Source organism: Salminus brasiliensis, chromosome 14 (assembly GCF_030463535.1).
Source record: "Salminus brasiliensis chromosome 14, fSalBra1.hap2, whole genome shotgun sequence".
NCBI lineage: Eukaryota > Metazoa > Chordata > Actinopteri > Characiformes > Bryconidae > Salminus > Salminus brasiliensis.
This window is the reverse complement of record NC_132891.1, coordinates 5,697,322-5,710,085: the sequence shown is the minus strand read 5'-3', so window position 1 is coordinate 5,710,085 and position 12,764 is coordinate 5,697,322. Positions and strand designations below refer to the sequence as shown.

Below are 12,764 nucleotides of genomic sequence, written 5' to 3'. Positions count from 1 at the left end.
ACAGGCGGGAAGCGGAAATTGTGCTTTCAGCCACACCTAAAGGACTCCCTTTACACATGCATTTCTGGACAAGCTGAGAGATACAGAACCATCACAGAAAGGTAAAGAAGCATGTGGACCGAGGCGGTAGAGTGATATTACAGGACTTCACGCTTATATGACTCTTATATGGTTATGCAGCGTTTCAGTGGAGCATCAGCAGGATTTTACAGCTGCTATTTTAAGGGACAAATAAGGCTAAATAAGGCTGCTTTAATACAGCGTACTAGTCCAATACACATCGTACGCTGAGCAAAACTGTGAAACTTCCAGTCTGCATTCACATCAACAGCCGGAATGAATCACAAGCTCTTTGAAGGCCTTGTGCTTTCTTGCGTTTGTGGCAGGGGCGTATTTTTCTGTTGTTTCCTTTGTGTGTGTGTATGTGAGTGTGTGTGTGTGTGCATGACAAAAACAGCGGCTTCAGCGTGACGAGAGGAAACCCATTCACAGTCACAGCTGAACCGCATTCGCACGCCTGGGCTTGCAGACGCCTTGCCCCACAGCCTCTCTCCTGCTGATCTCCGCCTCGTCTCTGTGCACGGGTGCCTCCGCACTGAGAGCATGCAAAGCAGCAACAGGCCTGCTCTCTGCCTCCTACACACTGCAATGCGAGCCAAGCGCAGCGACTGCACTCAGACTGCACTCTATTCCACCCAAACCACCAGGGAGGCCGTCGGGTAAACACAGTTAACCTCCTCGAGCGGGCCGATTACGCTCTCCACCCGGTTTACAGTTCAGCAACGGTGCTTCCTCACTGATTTCACACAGGCCAATCAGTAAGAAGGGCCATTAGGTTATCGCACTGACCCAATGTGCTGTGTATCATGGACTTATAGAGGGGCTGTGTTACCAGAATGACTAGAACACCTTTTAAAGCAGTAGAAATACAAACAAAACTCCTTATATGGATAGTAAGAGTTTATTTACTCTATAAAACACTAAATTATTATAAATATAACTAATGGGAGTCTAAATAAGTAAGCTTTTCGCTGTACCTCATTATTGCTTGTAGATACAAAGTAATCCATATAAACCCATCGCACACAAGCTACGCTCAGGCACAACCACGCCAATAACTAATGCCACTGGCCACTGGTGAGCTATAGAGCGTATTGTCTGGCATGGTGATGAATTCACGTGCCTTGAGCTTGGGCATTGCAGCCTTGAATAGTAAAACTCACACCTTTCCCCTTTCCTCCTGCTGCATACTGGGTGTGTCCTTCCCCCCTTCACTCATCAGCAGCGTGTAGTCGTTCCCCCTCAGGCTACCTTCTCTTAGGTATGCAGTCTTATGTTGTATAATGGTTGGCTACTTGGCCTCAGCGTGGAAGACTGTAAGGGCAAGTTAGCGTTTCCTCCTCTGCTGGGTGTGGCTTTATGTCTTTTATGTTGGCTGAGTGCTACAGTGACCCCTGTCACCTATGCAATCAGCAGTTGTGAAGATGGTAGTTGTTAGTATGTCAGTTATTGTGTTTTTAACTGGGTAGGTGAAGTTGAATAAACCCTAAAGTTAAACTAATTCAGCAAAGTTTAATAATGAAGCTTAATGATGGTAAATCAGGCGAGCTGCTGCTGCTGCTGCTGCTGATGATGATGATGATGATGATGGAGTTGAACACATCCAACAAATGCTGTGCTGGCTGGACTGGGGGGCGTCCAGGAGAAACCTGGAGGAACCGAGCTCTGTTCTTCAGACTTGGTCACCGACAAGATCTCACCTACTTTCTTTTCTCAGAATGAGAAGCTCTTGTTTCTCCTTTTTACTGGATTTATTTTCACCTGCTTTATCTGTTCTGATGGGATCTGAAGCTTCTACAGTAAAAACTCTCTTATTGCTGAGAGAAATGCTCTTAAATAATGTGCTTAGGTGCCTTAAACATCTGCACAGTACTGTGTGTAAACTCCTCAGGCTTCTCTTATTTTCATAAAAATAAGAAAAATTATTTTCCATGATTTGGGGGCCTTCACTGTAACTACACGGCTGTGTGTTGATGTCTACCAACCCCTTGACCACTAGTTCTTTTCTTCACTTATTAATACCAATGCAGAAACTGTTGAGAATTAGGCTATTTGGTAACCGCTTGGCTTAGTAGGTCTTGTGGAGTCCCATCAGGCAAATAAAACTACTGTTAGTTATGACAGTAATGGAGTATGGGCTTACACACAGGGTCTAACACACAGGCCTCAACACTTGCACACACTTGGTGCCTTTCCTACAGTATGCCTGTTCCACCCAGTGCATTTTACTGTACCATCATAATCCAAAGGGGCCATTCTCAGTAGTTAACGCAGGGTAATATCAGTACATAGGGCCATTATGTCCCGTTATCAAAGCGCGTCTGACTACATGACAGTGTGCCACAGTCCACTAACTCACTGAAGCCATGTAAATATGGGGTGACTCTTTTTTACATCCATGATCATAACCTTGCCTTAAGCTCATACTGCGCGAGCTACCTCGTTTATATTCGAATACCGATCATTAGGCCTGAGTAGGATGGGTCTTTCTTAATGATTAACATGATCGGTCATTAAAGTAGGGCCATTAAACAAAAGTTAAAGTACTTAAACAACCCTTTTGTTTAGCAAATAGGCCACCGGCTACCTCTCTTGCCCGCTTGACTAGTATAGCCTACTTCTTAGGTGAGCGCCATCTAGTTTATGGCCCACTTCAACAATCATGGAGCTTCCTTTATGATTGAACACAATCAGCAGGCCTAAATAGAGCCATTATGCTATCGCCCTGCTAAATGGCTTGGTGCCAAAGTCCACTAACTCACTTAAACAACCTGATTAGCCCACTGGACAGCCTGTCTTGGATCCCAGCTTGATCGCTACACTTCCCAAGTCTCGTATTACATGCGTCACACTGTTAATATGCCAATGCATTGAAAAAATGAAAGGGTTAAAGCTTCTTTAATGACTTTGATATAATTAGTGAGTCATTCTACGAAACAGGTGCCGCTTGCGTCCGCAGCGCTGAATGAGATGCATTAAGCGCATCCAAATTATAAAGCTGTCAATTCAAGTGTTCCTAAAATGGGACATGATAAAATACAACGCCTTAAAGAGTAACACACAATTTTCAACCCTCTGGAGTCTATGAATGCATTCGAACGTCAAATTCAGTGTTCCTTGATGTTTCTTTTCATATTTTTGTGATAATACCGGGCAGAGGGCTCCGCCCTTTCCATTGCATCCTACTGCCAGATCGTACTTGACTCACATCCAGAGTTCTGAGGCTATGAAGATGTGTCGAGATACTCATCTCTGCCTCTCGCTGTGTCTAATCATCTGCTGTTGTTGGATTGCTGGTATTTCTGTCTACGTTTTGTGTGAAACTGACCAATGAACACTCAGAAACTCTCCTTCTGCCTCTTATTCTTGCTGTTTCTAAACTATTTTATTTATACATCCCACTGCCTTTGTGAAGCACCAAAAAAAACGATTCGTCCACATGAGTGAAGGTAAGTTTTCACAAGAAATATGAAGAATTTCTAGAATCTGACTTCAGTTTTTCAGGTTTGGGGTCGGAGTATCTCTTTACACAGTGCTCCAGGTCACATGATGTCTCAATAAAGAGAGAGATGAGACCGGTCTGAACAGATTGATATAAAACATGATGGTGTTGTCTTGCATGCAAACGATTTAAAGGCAAATTTAAGAAGATATACAAAAAATGGCGAAAATGGCCTTCCAATAACTTTAGGCCTTTGTATATTAGTTATGGCCATATTAGTACATATTAGCCATATTAGGCTTAAAATGAGTGTTTTAAGTCCCACTAACGTACCTAAACAACCTACATCTGTACACAAGGGCAGAACACTTGTTACCAGCTTAGCCATAACACTTCTTAAGCTCCCGTTACATTTGCCACCCAGTTCATACTTCAGGTCACGAGGCTTTCTTAATGATTCTGCATAATCAGAATACCTAAGCAGAACCATTACGTTAGCATTCTGACTGAATGGCAGAGACTCGCGGTCCACCAAGTCACGTAAACAATGCGAACAGCCCACTTGATGGCCTGTCTCGTTACCAGCACAATAAGAACACTTCTTAAGCACAAGGCTTCCTCAATTATTGAACATGATCAGACACCCAAAGTAGGGCCAATCAGCTTTGCCATCAGCAGCCACGGTCTGAGTGAGCACAATTGGCCCTGCTCTTTCTGGGTGGGTAGATGGTGCTCGCTCTACTCTCATCACTTATAAATGATGTTGCCCAGCGCAGGCATCTGCTAGGTGGTGCAGTGGACATGGAGACCCAGAGCTTTCCTCCGAGCGTGTTCGTGCATCGGAGGAGACGCGTGTGAAGAGACATGAGTTAGGTACTCTTCTAGCGTCAGGAGCATTGTAGGTGCTAGAGGGAGCTACAAACGAGTGGGTTAACTTGTCTTCAATGTTTCTAGGTTCAGCCATGTGACTACAAAGCCAAGACTGGACCAGTCCCTCTGTACTTGATGGCAATGGTCAAAAGCTGATCTGCACCAACCTGAAGCCCTTCCAGCTTCATATACAGCTCGGCTTGACCCGCCATCCTTTAAGATCCATGGAAGACCAGCTCCCAGGCCTTTTTCTGTCCTGCACCGAAGTGGTGCAGTATTGAGTATTATGGTCTCCATACTGACTTTTGTGTTTGGTAGCATCTAATATTAGAGGGATCTTTTGGATTGTAGACCATACAAACTAGCTAAGGGTATTTTCTCAGTGAACAGTGAAGCACTTTTGTAAGTCACTCTGGAGCGTAAGAGTGTCTGCTAAATGCCGTAAATGTTAACTGGAAGTACCGAATTGGGAGAAAAATTGTTCACAGTGGACGGTGAATGGAAGCAGATGTCAAATGTCATGTGAGTCTCAGGCATCAGGAAGCATGCTTGTAAGAACTGTAGGCAATTGAGGTAGTTTGTTTACACCCTTACCATTTAATTACACAGAGACTCTGGAAAAACAATGGAATTCCTCCTTTAAGCTGTCAATCTGACTAACCGGCAGTGATCCACGGTCCAATAGTTCACTTAAGCTGAATGGCAAACTGGCGAGCAGGTCCCTGTTACCAGCCTGACTGCATTTCCTACGTCTCCATTACATGTTCCACTCAGTTTATACTTAAACCACTCTTGGAGGCTTCCGTACAGACGTAATAAAGTCTGAATATTAGGCCATTAAATTAGTATCATGACAAAATATGACAAAATGGCAGCAGCTTAAGGCCCAATCCTGTACAGAGACAGCACTGCATGGCCTTACACTGTTACCAGCTTGAATGCAATTGCATAATGTACAGATTTACTTCCAATTACTTAAAAACAACACACACCAAAGTAACGGGTCTAATCCATGCCACAGTCTAGCCATGAAGGCCTACAGTGCAGCACACGTGTAGGCTAACTGGACAGGGCCAGGTTCTCTGCTGTTATGGCTGCGCTATTTCTAATCTTGATATGTGCCAGTGGTTTGTATCTTGTGGTAAACCCTCTTGAGGTCACGATGGTGTAGTCATCCCATGATGGTCGTCTTTGACACATCTTAGACAGTGTTGCTGATCAGTTCAGCAGTTTTTTCTTAGTGACTCAAAAAGCATTCTTGGGTCACCACAACTGTGCTCGCCCTAAACTCACCAGTGCATTCTCTGTGTCTGCATCTGTCTTTAATAAAGGGTTCTTCAAGGGTTCTTCAGGGGTTCTCAAGTAAATGCAATGGTTTTAGACTCAACCACATCTCAAAGACTGGTTCCACTGTTGTTACTGTTGATGTAAAGAACCCTTTTTCAGCCCTATTTCGCACTTTCCTGCTCAGAAAGCCTGACTCACAGTTGGACAACTGGAGTCAATGGGGATCCAAAACTATTGTACATCTGTAGGTCATTCTTTCAGAGATGAGATTATAGTTTTCCAGAGCCAAGAATTTGTGGTAGTCAGCAAATGCTCTCTCTCTCTCTCTCACTCACTCACTCACTCACTCACTCACTCACTCACTCACTCACTCACTCACTCACTCACTCACTCACTCACTCACTCACTCACTCACTCACTCACTCCAGGCTGTCCACTGAGCGAGGACCAACAGACCTAACAGCCATATACACCTAACAGCCATAACATCCAAACAGCCGGCCTAAAACCAAGTAGGCACCACCAAAACAGCTTGGACTTGTCGAGGCATGGACACCACAAGACCCTTGAAGGCGTCCTGCGATATCTGGCCTACATGGACCGCATCAATAGCCCATGACCCTGTCGCTGGTCCTTTTTAAAAGCACTTTGGGTAGCTGCTGACCACTGCATGCAGGAAACACCCAACAAGACTCACGTTTCTAACAGACTAGAGTGAATGTGAAGACTTTTGAAAGGTCTACAGAACTTGACTTCACTTGATGTAAAGGTACTTCACACACCTGTATCACAAACACGGGTCTTAATAGAACCAACAATGGAAGTTCTTCGGTGAAAAGCATCGCTCAACACAACGTGGGAGATATCTTGACTTTGAGAGTGTAGTAGATGTTGACATTTGGCACCAAGGAGTGATTGCGTTTGGGTGTGTGAAGGACTGTAGTGTGAAGGAAGTAGCTGAATCTTCAAGTTTATGGAAGCTTACGGTCATACGGGTCTACCAGCAGTGGCAGAGATCCCAGTCTACTGGAGATTCTCCTCACTCTCGTCATTCTTGAGCAGAGGTCTCTTGCGTGCCACCAGCAGATTCAGCTACTTCCTTCACACTATGCTCTCTGGCCACACCCAAATGCAGTCACTCCTTTTAGCCAATCATTAATTGTATCTGCTTTGCGACCCATTTTCCACACATCCAATGAGACCCTCACTGCACTGTACCACCTCTTCCCAATCTATGAATCCAATCACACGGGATGTGTGATTGGATTCATAGATTGAGAAGAGGTGGTACAGTGCAGTGAGGGTCTTGTTGGATGTGTGGAAAACAGGTATGTAAGGCCTTATCATCTTTGTGTAGCGCCATCTGCAGGAGCCTTAAGTTACTACCACCTTTAACACTCAGGGTGACTAATTTTGAGCTTATATTATAGTTGAATTTTCAATTTCAGATTTTTATCTGTGTTTTTAGATAAAAATGTAAACATACTGATGTTTATATTTCAGGTTTTATGGAGTTACGGTTCAGGTTTCTGGGTTTTGTAAGAGCCCACTTTCGCACAGGACACTGCAATCTTTACGCTCTGCTCCTGAACACGCTCTGCTTCATGCTATTCTTGGTTGTACCCAGTAGAAGTGAGGGTGAAAAAGTGAAACCAAAAAAAAGGAAATGAGCTGTCTGCAAAGCGCCATTACACGTAACATGCGTATTTATATATGGTGATGCCACCGGCTAACAAAATAAATAATGCGTTAAAACAGAAACTAATAGCAGTGGTCAACAAGCTCATCACTGAGAAATAAACAAAATCACGGACTGTGCCTCATTAGGAGCACCACTGGAGCCACCGGGGACTTAAAGACTCTTGGGGCCTTCTAAATCCAGCACCATTACTCCAATTTTAGAAGTATAATAAGATCATGTCCAGCCTCAAGCAAGTGGGAAGGACTGTGATTATCGTCCCAAATAACCCTCACCAAAAAAAAGGCGCCCGATTTTCCATTGTGCCATTTGGGTAACGTGGTTAGACGGCTAAAAACATCGATGGTTTTTAGGAAAACCTCAGTGTTATTCTTATAGACTGTTTTCCATTGCATGGAGCCGGAGTCATGAACGGAGGAGATTCCACAGAGGAGGGAAATCACCCTTTATTGACCAGCCAAATGTGCGAGGTCAGGATTTCCTCAACGAGACGAGCGAGAGAGCTACCATCATTAGGCCTTTATTTAGGTGTGCTAAATGCGGTCATAATATCTCTGAGAGCTTTCCAGAGGTTTAAACGTGTCAGGGAAGGGAAAGAGGAGCATAAACACACAGTAAAAATGAAGCAGACCAGGCAGACGAAGGAGACATTCTTTCCATCACTGTCGCAAGAGATGTTTCAGATGACAACAAGCGCAAAAAAAAAAAAAAAAAAAAACGACGACGACGACAAGTCATAGACATGCTTTGTAAGCAGACCGGCCAAATAGGTGTCAAAGCGGAGGAGTAGGAAGAAGGCAACTCTGAAACTTTCACCACTGAACTCAGTGATTGACTCAGACATCCTGCTGCTCCGCATGCTATTACAGCTCTGAGGAAGACGAGCTTAATAACAGCCGTACGCTCTATACATAGATTTTGCTCGGCGGAATTTCATACAGCAGCTTACGCAATCTCTCCATCACGGTGATTAAGATCTGCAACTTTCTCTTTGTTTACTGACGCCTCCCTTTGAGCTTTGATAGATTTTGATATTATTATTATTATTCACGATCCTGTTCCATGGCACCACTTTTCTTATGATACATAACCATTTTTGCTGTCATCACTATACATCATTTGTATCATAATTTTATGAATGGAACAATTTTATGGACTTGGTGTACCTACAGAACCCTCATCAACTGCATACCTGAATACAAATATCCTAATTATTCATATTTGAATAGATGTACTTTCTAACTGCAGCACATTCTGTACTAGTGCTTTTGACAGAGCTTTTTAAAAATTAAAAATATATTTTATTTTCGGCGTATCGCCCACCCCATACCACGCTAACGATCTAGACTGAGGGATTAGGGTGCACTGATAGGGAAATCCTAGGACGACATTTGATCTCCCATGTTATTAGATACACCTGTCAATGCTAATGCCGACACATAAACATAAATACATTAGCTGTATAACGATGCACAAAATCCAGAATTCAATTCAGTACACCACATTTAATACATTGTCAATGCACTGAAATAATCAATAAATAAAAAAAGAAATATTAAAAAAGGATTGTTTGTTAAAATGTGTCTTACTTTAATAAATAAATATAAACCATATACATACACACACATTATGTATACAGTCACTGACACACGTTATCCGCATAATATGTGGGACGCGTTAGCCCCGATCTAAGACACGCCACTACACAATTCTATACAACACCATTTTTACAACATCAATTTTTGTAAATGCCAAATGAAGTTTTATTTTTGATCCAATATGTCACATTAAGTAATTATGCACTGAAATGTTGCTATATGAAGAGGATTTGTCCTTACTTACACCTAATAAGCACAAATTCTCTGCACAGGAATAAAAAAAAGCATGATCATCTGACTAGGGGTGTCCAAACCTTTGCATATGCATATGCCTGTGCATTACTGCTTATCTGTGTAAAGCCAGCAAAAGAAAATAATTATCTGCTGATATTGACATGAATCAGATTTCACTGTGCATTTCTAAGAGCGATAAGGCACTAGTCGTGCAAACTAGTCCTCAATATAATCCCATCAGTACAGTGACAGTTATAGACTGACAATGAGATGACTTGAGATAGATAGATAGACAGATAGATAGATCGACAGACAGACAGACAGACAGATAGATAGACAGACATATAGATAGACATATAGATAGATAGACAGACATATAGATAGATAGATAGATAGACAGACAGACAGACAGACAGACAGACAGACAGACAGATAGATAGATAGATAGATAGATAGATAGACAGACAGACAGACAGACAGACAGACAGACAGATAGATAGACAGACAGACATATAGATAGATAGATCGACAGACAGACAGACAGACAGATAGATAGACAGACATATAGATAGACATATAGATAGATAGACAGACATATAGATAAATAGATAGACAGACAGACAGACAGACAGACAGATAGATAGATAGATAGATAGATAGATAGATAGATAGACAGACAGACAGACAGATAGATAGATAGATAGATAGACAGACATATAGATAGATAGATAGACAGACAGACAGACAGACAGATAGATAGATAGACAGACATATAGATAGACAGACAGACAGACAGACAGACAGACAGATAGATAGATAGATAGGTAAATAGATAGATAGACAGATAGGTAGATAAACAGACATATAGATAGATAGATATATAGATGGGTAGGTAGGTAGGTGGGTGGATAGGTAGGTAGGTGGGTAGATGAATGTCAGGTATTACAGCAGCACAGACGTACAGTGAAAAGCAAACAAGAGCAAAGCAAAGAGCCGCGTAGCCTCTCATATATACATATATACAAATACATAAACAGAAGGAAGATATAATAAGAATATAACAATATGACAAACAGTCAAAGTGAAACATGCAGTAATAATGTGCGTAAATGTAAGATACATTTCCCAAATAGGCCTTTATCTAAGGTTTGTAGATCTCTTTCAGTATGTTCTAATGGATCTCACCATACAGAAGGTGCCAGCAGACACTACAGTAACAGGTTTCAGGTGACAAAGTGGACTAAAAAATTTAAATTAAAAGAAAGTATCTATCTAAATAGTGTATATGCACATATCTAATGGACTAACACAGCAGTAACACTATAACTAAACAGTCTATAGTGGTGTACACTAATAACTGCCAATATACCTGTATGTAATCAATATTTTCCACATATATCAAAGTATTACAGTATCAGATCATATTTAGGTGTGAACTGAAACTTAAACCTCCTGGTAGTTTATGCACAAAGAGCGTTTTATCAAACTGAGGCAGGACTGTTTGCACTGTTCTGCCATTAAACTACATTTCCTACACTGAAGGGAACTTTATGCAATATACAGTGCTCATAATCTATCAAATATACACCACATGGACAAAAGTAATGGGACACCCGCTCGTTCACTGTTGTTTTTTTCAGGGAAGAAAGGTTTTTCTGCTAGAGGAGCATTTTTCTGCTTTGGAGGAGCATTGCTGTGAGGATTGGATTGCATTCAGTGATAGTGAGGTCGGATGATCACCACCCCAACTCATCACAGAAGTGCTGGACGGAGCGCCGCCATCCATCATTCCAGAGAGCACAGTTCTTCCACTGCTCCACAGCTCAACACTGGGGGGCTTCATACCATTCAAACCCAGGCCTGGCATTAGAAGGCATGGTGCCAAGGGGTCCTATTCTATTGGCAGTAGTTCTCTACAGGGACTAGATAGGCTGCATGTGTGTATTTGCACATCTGTATCAGCAATGGGGACAACACACAGTGTGTGTATTCGCACATCTGTATCAGCAATGGGGCAACACACAGTGTGTGCATTCGCACATCTGTATCAGCAATGGGGGCAACACACAGTGTGTGTATTTGCACATCTGTATCAGCAATGGGGGCAACACACAGTGTGTGTATTTGCACATCTGTATCAGCAATGGGGGCAACACACAGTGTGTGTATTTGCACATCTGTATCAGCAATGGGGGCAACTTAACGTATCTGAACGCACATAGTGTGTGCATTCGCACATCTGTATCAGCAATGGGGGCAACACACAGTGTGTGTATTCGCACATCTGTATCAGCAATGGGGCAACACACAGTGTGTGCATTCGCACATCTGTATCAGCAATGGGGCAACACACAGTGTGTGCATTTGCACATCTGTATCAGCAATGGGGCAACACACAGTGTGTGCATTCGCACATCTGTATCAGCAATGGGGCAACACACAGTGTGTGCATTCGCACATCTGTATCAGCAATGGGGCAACACAGTGTGTGCATTCGCACATCTGTATCAGCAATGGGGCAACACACAGTGTGTGTTCATTTGCACATCTGTATCAGCAATGGGGGCAACACACAGTGTGTTCATTCGCACATCTGTATCAGCAATGGGGCAACACACAGTGTGTTCATTCGCACATCTGTATCAGCAATGGGGCAACACACAGTGTGTTCATTTGCACATCTGTATCAGCAATGGGTGCGTTCAGGTACGTTAAGTTGCACCCAATGCACACACACACACACACACACACCCCTTCACGCGCGCACGCAGCTTGTCTAGTCCCCCTCCATAAGCACAGCAGGAGTGTCCACAAACATTTGGACATGTTGAGTATCGCTACAGTATCGCATACCGGTGGAGCCGATATATCGCCCAGCTCTACGCCGCTCCGCATAACAGTCGTATGAGCTCGTACTTTCCACGAAGCTGCTCCGCTCCACGAACCCAACACGGCAGGAGCCGAACCCGACTGCGCCCCCCTGCAGCCCCCCTGCAGCCCCTCACAGCGCACTCAGCAGCATTAAACAACGTTAGCGACCCAGAACACTTACCCCGATTCCTCGACCCGCCGTGTGTTGTCCTCCGGGCGATGACAGCGACGTGAAACGGCCACAAGTTCAGCCGGCAGAGCCAAAAGTACAAGACCAAGGCGACGGCTGAGTGTGTGTGAGAGGAGAGAGAGAGAGAGTGTGTGAGAGAGAGAGAGTGTGTGTGTGTGTGTGTGTGAAGCCCATACAGAATGGCGTGGAAAAAAAGCACAGACTGTCAAACACGCCCAGCTTGACACTCCCAAGTCGAAGCACCGCCTCGATAACTCAGCCGAGGGGAAGAAGCGCAGAGGAAGCCCCGGGCCGGACCGTGCAGCCCCCCCGCCCCGAGCCCTGGCCGAGCCCTGGCCGAGCCCTGGCCGAGCCCTGGCCGAGCCCTGGCCGAGCCCTAGTAAACAACTGGAGTTCGCTCTGGATACTAGCAGTTAGCAGTTAGCAGTTAGCAGTTAGCTAGCAAACATAGCCTGGTTACCACTGAGAGGAAGTTCAGCTTTCCTGACCAAAATGTCTCAAAATATCGACTTT

The 12,764-nt window shown here is 43.7% G+C and overlaps 1 protein-coding gene across 1 annotated transcript in view; it reads right to left on the bottom strand.

Moving 5' to 3' along the window:
* The window catches only part of dgkaa (diacylglycerol kinase, alpha a), a 66,205-nt gene extending 53,673 nt beyond the window's left edge, over nt 1–12,532 (bottom strand). Inside the window, exon 1 of the mRNA XM_072696486.1 lies at nt 12,243–12,532. The gene's annotated coding sequence lies outside the window, so the exon portion shown is untranslated. The remainder of the gene's footprint in view (nt 1–12,242) is intronic.
* Nucleotides 12,533–12,764: the final 232 nt, after the last annotated feature.